Raw genomic sequence first — 8,702 nt, forward strand, 5'->3', positions numbered from 1 at the left:
ATTACATGTGAAAAAGTGGCTTAGAAATAACCATTAAATATCAATACTTCAAAGCTCAATAATGCAGATGATGTGTTCTTGTTTCTGTATGCTAAAAATTCATCACCTAAACAAAGAACATCATAAATACTACGGATTGTGTTCTCTTCTTGTCTGTTGATGCCGATACAGAGACTTTATGTTAACATCTTTAACAGCATTTGTTATGACACAAATGCAAAGAGAATTTCATAACACATCTTTCTTGTAGTAGTCTGTTTCCCAACTTTTGTGATGAATAAAGTAGATGATATCACCATAATTGTCATTAGAAAAATAAGAGTAAGATGTTAAATTTCAAAAGTAAATTTATTGAATGACTGGGTACTCCTTTTGGATCAGGTATATCTATTGAAGAGCATTCCTCTGCACTTATATGTAAATGTTTTGGCCTTCACTGGCATCTCATTTAGTACCAGCTTAGATTGGACTCCCAGAAAAAAGTGCTAGTTAGCCTAGTTTTTAAATCATTAGTCTTACTGTGACATAATATCCAAAAAATTATGGGATGATGTAGTGATGAACTTAGATCTAATGATTTCCTTTTCTTGTTATCTTTCCTGGGGGGCCGCTTGCATTGTCTATATCCTTGGTGGGCAGACGCAACTGTGGATTTTATGATTAGTGGGGGTTATAATGTTAGTACACAGATACAACAGGTACATGCCAAATTGTTTTACCGTTTAAATCAACAAATGTTATAGTGTCCTATTGTCCTGTATATACAAAAGAGGATCTCTTGTTATAAAACAAATGAAATGAGAACAATGCTCATAGAAGGAGAAACTATAGACTATGGTGCATGTGAAGGAGAACATTTGATGTGTTCAAGGAAAAGGACATTGTGTTCAAGAACTCATAGATCCTTAATTCATTTTCAGGCATTTCATTTCTCTTATTGCATGATCATTTTAACTTTCTGGTGCCTCAAAAGATGGTCAATATAGCCCTGCAGCAAATGAGGGAAATCAACATTATAACAACTGTTGATTGTGTTTTCTTCTTTAACAGCACCTATTATGACCAAGTACTTTGCAATAATGGATTCTAGTATGTTGCTGATACAAATGCAAAGTAGATAATATGACCATAATTGTCTTGAAAAAGAAGAATTTAGATGTTAAAATTTAAAAGCAAAGCAAAACAAGCCTTCTTTTGTTATGCATAACGGGGGGGGGGGGGGGGGGGGGGGGGGGGGGGGGTGTGGAGGTGGAGGAAGTTGTGCTATACATTAATTAACAATGACCACAGACACTCTTTTTGGATCAGGTTTATTTATTGAAGAGCATCCCGCTGCGCTTATATGTAAATGTTTTGCCTTCACTGGCATCTCATTTGGTACCAGCTTAGATTAGACTAATGTGAGTGTATACTCAGAAAAAAGGTTTTAGATTTTACGTCATCGGTCTTACTGTATCATAATATCTTATTAAATATGGGGATCTTGGATCTAATGATATTTTTTTCCTGTTATCTTATCTAGGTGGGCCGCTTGCATTGTCTATATCCTTGGTGGGAAGATGCAACTGTGGATTTTATGATTAGTGGGGGTTATAATGTTAGTGCACAGGTACAGCAGGTATATTCACAATTGTGTTTCCATTTAAATCAACAAATGTTATTGTGTTGTTTTTTCCTGTATATACAAAAGAGGAACCTTGTTATAAAACAAATGGAGTGGAAACAACACTTAGAGAAGGGGAAACTTAAGTTTGCATTTAACAGATATCTATATGGAGCATGTGAAGGAGAACATTTGATGGTTCATGGAAAAGGACATTGTGTCCAAGAGTTCATAGATCCTTCATTCATTTTCAGGCATTTCATTTCTCTTCTTGCTTGATCTTTTTAACTTTCTGGTGCCCCAAAAGATGGTCAATAAAGCCCTGCAGCAACTTCTGAATGATCTCCAACATGAGAAATTTAATTGGCAGATGCAACTGCCTTGGTTTTTTTATCTTGCTCGTTAATTTGTGCTGCTCTTCCCAATCTCTTTTCTAGATCCTTAAGATCTTGGAGAAACTTTTTTTAAATAACAATAATAATAATTTTTATTAGAGGAAATTTCCACCCCCCCCCCCCCCCCCCCCCCCCTCTCCCCTCTCTCTTGCTGGTGTAAGAAAATGTGGTAGGTGTCCATGCATAAGTTTGGTAGATCTAAGCATGAAATTTACCACAGGTTGCTTGTCTTCCTCACATATCATTGGAGTTGCTATTTTGAGCTCAAAGTTGTTAAATAGAATTATCCATAAACAAGATTAATTACAGTTGTACTATTTGTGTATGTAAGAGAGAGAGAGAGAGAGAGAGAGGATTCTGATGGGAGTGTTCCTTAAATTTTGTGTGGGAATGAATCTGCCTTTGGTTCCAGAAGAAGGTTTATTGGCATATACTAAATTGTGTTTGTGTTTTTACCTCTTCACCCCCCACCCCTCTGCCCCCTTCTAATGACAATTTCATATTTCAATCGAATGCCACAAAATTTTACCGTCTCTGAAAATGCTGTTTTCAATTTTATTTGCCAGGTAAAGCAGAAGACACTTATCATATGGGGTGAGGATGACCAGATCATTAGTAACAAGCTTGCAGTGGTTAGTTTATTTTATGTGTATAAAGCATAGAATGCAACTGATAGGTAATGGAAAACATGCTCAGGATTCAGTTGGAATAATAGATTTGCTTAATTCTTTGATGCCATTATGCAGAGACTGCACTGTGAACTGCCAAATGCAACTATACGTCAAATACCAGATTGTGGTCATCTTCCTCGTGTCGAAAGGCCCAACTAGGTTGCCAAATTGACTGTGGATTTTGTTCAAGAAGATTGCTATAAAGAGATTGAATGTGTTTCCCAATACTGAAGTCCACTTTCCACTAGTTCAAGGGAATTTTTGTAAATGTAAAATCTGTCACAATTTGCATTCCATTTTTGCTCGAAGGTGACAAGCCGCATCTTTTATATTATTTGTTAGGCAAGAAACTTATTCGTAATAGACATAGATGCTGCCAGTCATTTTATTTGTATGCATTAAAACTGAATTAAACATATAACTTATTAACTACGTCCTGCATAGAAAACTATTATTATCAATTTCACATCCATGTAATGCTTCAATTACCCATTCCGGAGTTGCTTTGATTTAAGGGACTTGTCTTAATTTCCTATATTTACATCCTATTGTTTTCTTACCAAAATGGAATCTGCATCCTATTTTAAATTTCTTGCTTCTTTCTACAAATTGATGAGGAAGTTGGATAGAAGCACAATCCTGCATACTTCAGTATGTAAATGGTTTAGTGCTTTTCAAGACTCAAAGGACTCCCGCTATCATTGTTATGTGTATCCTGTTTTAGTTTCGATGAGAAATATTAGCACAATAATGACCTTATCTTGTAAATAGTTTTTCCAAAAACTTACACTTTATTTATGTGGCAACTTTGATTAGTATTCTGTTTAAGCTGACCCTAAAATTGTTGGAATTGAAACTTGAAAGACACTATTATGAGCCTTTATGTATATGACACTGTAGGTTATATATAAAAGTAGGGCCTTGCAAATTCCTGGGGCTACAACTGGCCAGGAATCATTTGCGTAGTTTTCAGAACTTATGCTTAATTATAAAATGCCAGCGAGATCTCCTATGGATGAAGGTAGTTTTTTTTTTTTTTTTTTGATAATGTCCAATAAGTTTATTAAATAGCACTGTGACAAAATATATAATGACATACATGAAAATCAAGCATCAGCAGTATCTGCAGGCTTCGTTGCACCGAAGGGATCACGATTAGGACCGACATCCTGCCCTATATGACGCTGCACCAATCTCTGCAAATCAGCCATAACCTTGTGCTCACGCTTGGCCTTCTCTTCATAATTAAACATAGCCAACGCCCTCTTATCCTCGGCACTATAAACTTGGTTTTCCTTCCTAATACGAATAGCATTCATCCTCTGGTGCCTGCTACCACTCATCACATAACCAAGACCCTCGAACTTCTGAATCTCATCTGCGGACAAACCCACTTCTCCTCTCCTTGGAATACGCTTCCCTTGCTGCACATAACTGATATGCCCTTCGGCTCAGGCGAGGGCATTGGCCCAACAACTGGTTCGGTATCCAATGCCGGCTTCTTCTGTGCCTTGAAAATCTCCTTAAAAGTTCAATGCCTCCGCAATGCTTTCAGCTTTCATCTCCTCATCGTCTATAGACATTGCTGCCACAGTAACCATACTCTTTTCAACTTCGGAACCCTCCGAATTTGAAACGTCAATGTCCTTCTCTGTCTCCGAGAGATCCTACTACTATACTCCCTTTTCTTCTACTGCTTCTTTTGCTACTCTTTTGGCGGCTCCGATTCCTACTACTTGCCTTCGATTTCTTTCTTTGTTTTCTCTCTTCTTCCTCTTCTTCATCCGATTCACTCTCGCTGTCGCTCTCATCAGATTTGTATTTTCTACTCTTGGAAATCGAATTCTTCATCTTCCTCTTCCTCTTTGACTGACTTTCCGATTTTCCTTTCCGACTACTCACCTTCGCCTTCTCTTTCGAGCTTGAATCGCTCTTTACGCCGCCGATTAACTCGTCTTCTCCACCGTACTTGTCAGAGATCTCGTCGCCTTTCTCGTTCTCGCCCTCGCTCTCGTTATCGTTCCTAGGCGGACTCGGCTTGCAATTCCAAATACAACGAGTGAGCGATCTTCTCATCTTCTGCCTCTTGAGCCTCCGGTACTCCTCAGGGTTCAGCCTCTTCAACTCCTCATCGGACTCGGACTCGGACCGGTTTCCGTTACGGGAATCGCGTCCAAATCGCTTGGGCAAAGAGTCTTGGGCTTTGCTGGAGCTGCTGCGTTGTTGATTGTGGTTGTGGTTGTGGTGGCGGCGGTCGTGGGCGTCGTAATTAGGGCTCCGACGGTGGTGGCGTTTGTTGTAGTCGAAGGAGTTGTCGGAATCTGGCGTGTAACGGCCATTATCGCGGTCAGAACGGTGTCGTTTATCAGGGATTTCGATCGTTGACTTTGGCCTCGAAGGTAGTGCTAATATCTCCTTTCCTTGCTGAATATCAAGTTCGTTATCATTAACACTTTCACAGCCATAGAGAAGAAGCTGTTTAAGAGATTCCAACAGACTGACGAACCTCAACTAAATTTTCACATCCCGACATATCCAATTCCTTTATGTTTGGGGCGATCACAGATAAGTCAGGTATGTTTTTACAGTCTCGGAAACTCATATATTTCAAACTTTTGAACCGGTACCTCTGTAGAAGAAAAGAAAAAATTGAAATCTATTAATCTTCAACAAACGGTAAAATACAGCTTAACGAAACAATAATAATTTATATATGCAATTGCAAATGATCATACCTCGAAATGCTCATCCAATTGAATGTGACTTCCTTGCATTCTGAGTGCAACAAGTTTTTGAAGGAAAAAATTGGATAGAAAGGAAGTCAAACAACCTTAACTCATGGACAAGAAATTTAAGGTCTTCACAAATTCCACTACGAATTTTCAGATATATGAGATTTTTCATCTTTTCAAAATCTAATTGCATGTTTTCTTCCTCTGGCAGGTCCACCGCTATACTCGAATTGCAATCACTCTCTAATTGGACAAATCATTTAGTAAAAAACATTATGCAAAAGAAACAGCCAAAAATATAATAGGTTGTTAAATTTTAAATAAAAGCCACTGAGACCTCGTTTGGGAGGAGGGAATGGAATAGAATGGAAATGAATGAAAAGAATCATTTTAGAATATTCTTTCATTCTCTTGTTTGAGAATTTTAATGAAGAGAATGGAAATCTTATTCTCTTGTTTGGGAGTTTAAGTGGGAGAGAATGAAATGGGTAGGAGGGAACACTCATTCCTCTCTATTCCCTTAAAACCTCAAATTTTCATTCCCCCAAAATTGAGAGGAATGTGAGGAAATTGAATTAGATTTAATGATATTTTTACTAAAACTTCCAAAATACCTTTATATATTCAACTCTTTATTTTAAAATATGGGTCTAATAGTAATATTGTCATAAAATGATTCCATTCTATTCCCTCCATGTTGCTTCCAAACAAGATTAATTATACTCCATTCATTTTCATTCTTTTCCATTCCTTTATTTTAAAATATCCAATCAAGGTTACTTAATTCCATTCAATTCCATTCATTTCCCTTATTTAAATACATTACATTCCATTTCATTCCTTTCCATTCCTTTATGATCATTTCATTCCATTCCCTTATGAACTCCCAAATGGAGCCTAATAACAATCACCTCAGTTAATGTATTTTACATATCCATTTTTACACTAAAAACCTACTTTTTCTATTTTACACATCTATTTTTACAAAACATCCACATCTCATCTATTCTGTTACCTCTTTTATTTAAATAATCAATTTTCTCAAAATTTTTATTATATCTCTCAACTACCCCCTTTACTAACGCGCTCTCTCTCTCTCTCTCTCTCTCTCTCTCTCTCTCTCTCTCTATCCATTTTTTCTTATTTGTTGCTTTCTCTCTATACCCATCTCTCTACCCATCTCTATACCCATTTCTGAACATAGATCAACTCTCCCTCTTGATCTAATCCACACTATCTCGGTCACAAGCATTGATCTACAGCTCTGATTAGGCAAAGACTCGATCAAGCATCGATCCACAAGCATCGATCTCCCTAGCTCCGATCCACAAGCATCGATCAAATCCGACCAAATTAGATCTGACCAAGATCTCCCTAGCTTCGATCCACAAGCATCGTCCAGATCTCCCTAGCTCCGATCCACAAGCATCGATCAGATCTGAGATCTCCCTAGCTCTGATCAGGCTCCGATTAGGCAAAACCCATACCCATGAGCTCCGATCGTTCTAGTCAAGCACCGATCTGTCTCTTTGTTGTTTGTCCGTATGGGTTTGTTTGTGTATCTGTGTGTGTGTGTGTGTGTGTGTTTTTTTTTTTTTTTGAGCAAGTGTATCTCTGTGTTGATTTGTCTATGTGGATGTGTTTGTGCGTGGGTGTGTTTGTATGCATCTGAGGAAAAAGAAGAAGATGAGGAGAGGAGAAGTTACTGAGTTTGTTGAGCACAGAGAAGAGAGAGAAAAAAAGGAGCGAACGTGAAATTAATAAAATAATAAATGGACGAGTTACAGTAACCATGTATATTTACACGGTTACTGTAGCTTGTGTAGAGATATACACATTTTTATACATTTTTAGAAGTACTTATGTGAAACATTTTTAAGGCAAAATGTGTAAAAGTTGTATCTTTTTTTATTTTACATGATTTTACATCCACTGATGTGGATGCTCTAATATAGTGATATTTTCTTAAACATTAAAAATACAAAATAAAAGAAAAAGAATGAAAATTCACTATGTCAGCTAGGTGAAAAAAGGGAAAAATTAAACCAAAAGAACTTACCTTATTTACAATAAGTGCTTGAGGATCATCCTTGTAACACAATAGCCTGCTTCGTTCTAATTTTTGTCCCATTTGCTGAATCAAGCCATGCATCCATAGTTTGCCATCTTTACCAACGACTATGAGACACTTATCAATAAGTCTTTTAATATCATAATGTGGTTCATAGCAATAGATACTGGTTAGTATATCTACAACAAAATCCTTCCCTTCTCCTATAAGGAAACATGCAATATCAAGAAAAATATCTTGTTGAGGTTGTTCCAATCCATCATAGCTTATTTTGAGTATTTCTTGTATATCTCTATTAGGAAATCTTTTATATTTTTCTAATGCACTTTTCCATTCATCATTCGTTTTTCCATACAAATCTACACCAATGATTTTTAGAGCTAATGGAAGACCTTTGGCATAATGTATAAATTGGTTGACAAGTTCCAAAGAATCTTCATTAGATCTATTTCTTCCAAAGGCATGTTCACAAAAGAGTTCACGAGATTCATGTACATTTAATTCCTCAACCTTGTAGTACCTTACACAACAATATTTTTGAAGAGTATCTAGCAAGTGTTTGTCTCTTGTTGTTATAATAATTCTGCTTCCAGAAGCAAACCGATCATAGTTTTCAAAAAGAAAAATCTATCTTTTCTAGTTTTTCCACATCATCAAGAACTACAAGAATCCTTTTATTATATAGCCTTTCAATTGTCATATTGTTTTCTCTAGATGTACTCCCAACCATCAAATTTCGATACCCTAAGATCTCATTACAAAGTGTCTCTTGAAGTTGGATTACAGCATCATTTCTTTTTAATTTTTCTCTAACATTCTCCATACAGCAGCTTCCATCAAAATGATGACGAATTGTGTCAAATATAGCTTTCGCAATTGTTGTCTTACCCATTCCAGGAAGGCCATAGATCCCTACGATACAGAAAAAATCTGACTGAAGATCTAAACACCGATATATGATGTCACTTACATGAGAATCTATTCCAACTAGATATTTTGTAGCAGAAATTTTCGTGCAATCTAATTTAACACTTAAGATCTCTTCAGAGCTATCTTGGATAATTTTGAATTTAGAGGGGCCGCAGCTGCCAATCACATAGCATTAAATATACGTAACGAGTCAAACAAGAAAAAAGAAATAGATTATACGTGAACAAGGACTAAATTCCTTACAGGTATGTGATCAAAATAGAATACTTTCATAATTTGGCAATAAAAAAAGATATATAT

At 36.6% G+C, this 8,702-nt stretch overlaps 1 long non-coding RNA gene and 1 pseudogene across 1 annotated transcript; one reads left to right on the plus strand and one right to left on the minus strand.

The window, feature by feature from the left end:
- Window positions 1-601: 601 nt before the first annotated feature.
- Window positions 602-2,825, plus strand: LOC126718997 (uncharacterized). Its single transcript, XR_007653161.1, has 3 exons — window positions 602-698; window positions 2,565-2,630; window positions 2,745-2,825. It is a non-coding gene; the product is annotated as an uncharacterized LOC126718997 (long non-coding RNA).
- Window positions 2,826-3,703: 878 nt separating this feature from the next.
- Window positions 3,704-8,378, minus strand: LOC126719973 (uncharacterized; annotated as a pseudogene).
- Window positions 8,379-8,702: the final 324 nt, after the last annotated feature.

This window comes from Quercus robur, chromosome 3 (assembly GCF_932294415.1).
Source record: "Quercus robur chromosome 3, dhQueRobu3.1, whole genome shotgun sequence".
NCBI classification, from domain to species: Eukaryota; Viridiplantae; Streptophyta; class Magnoliopsida; order Fagales; family Fagaceae; genus Quercus; species Quercus robur.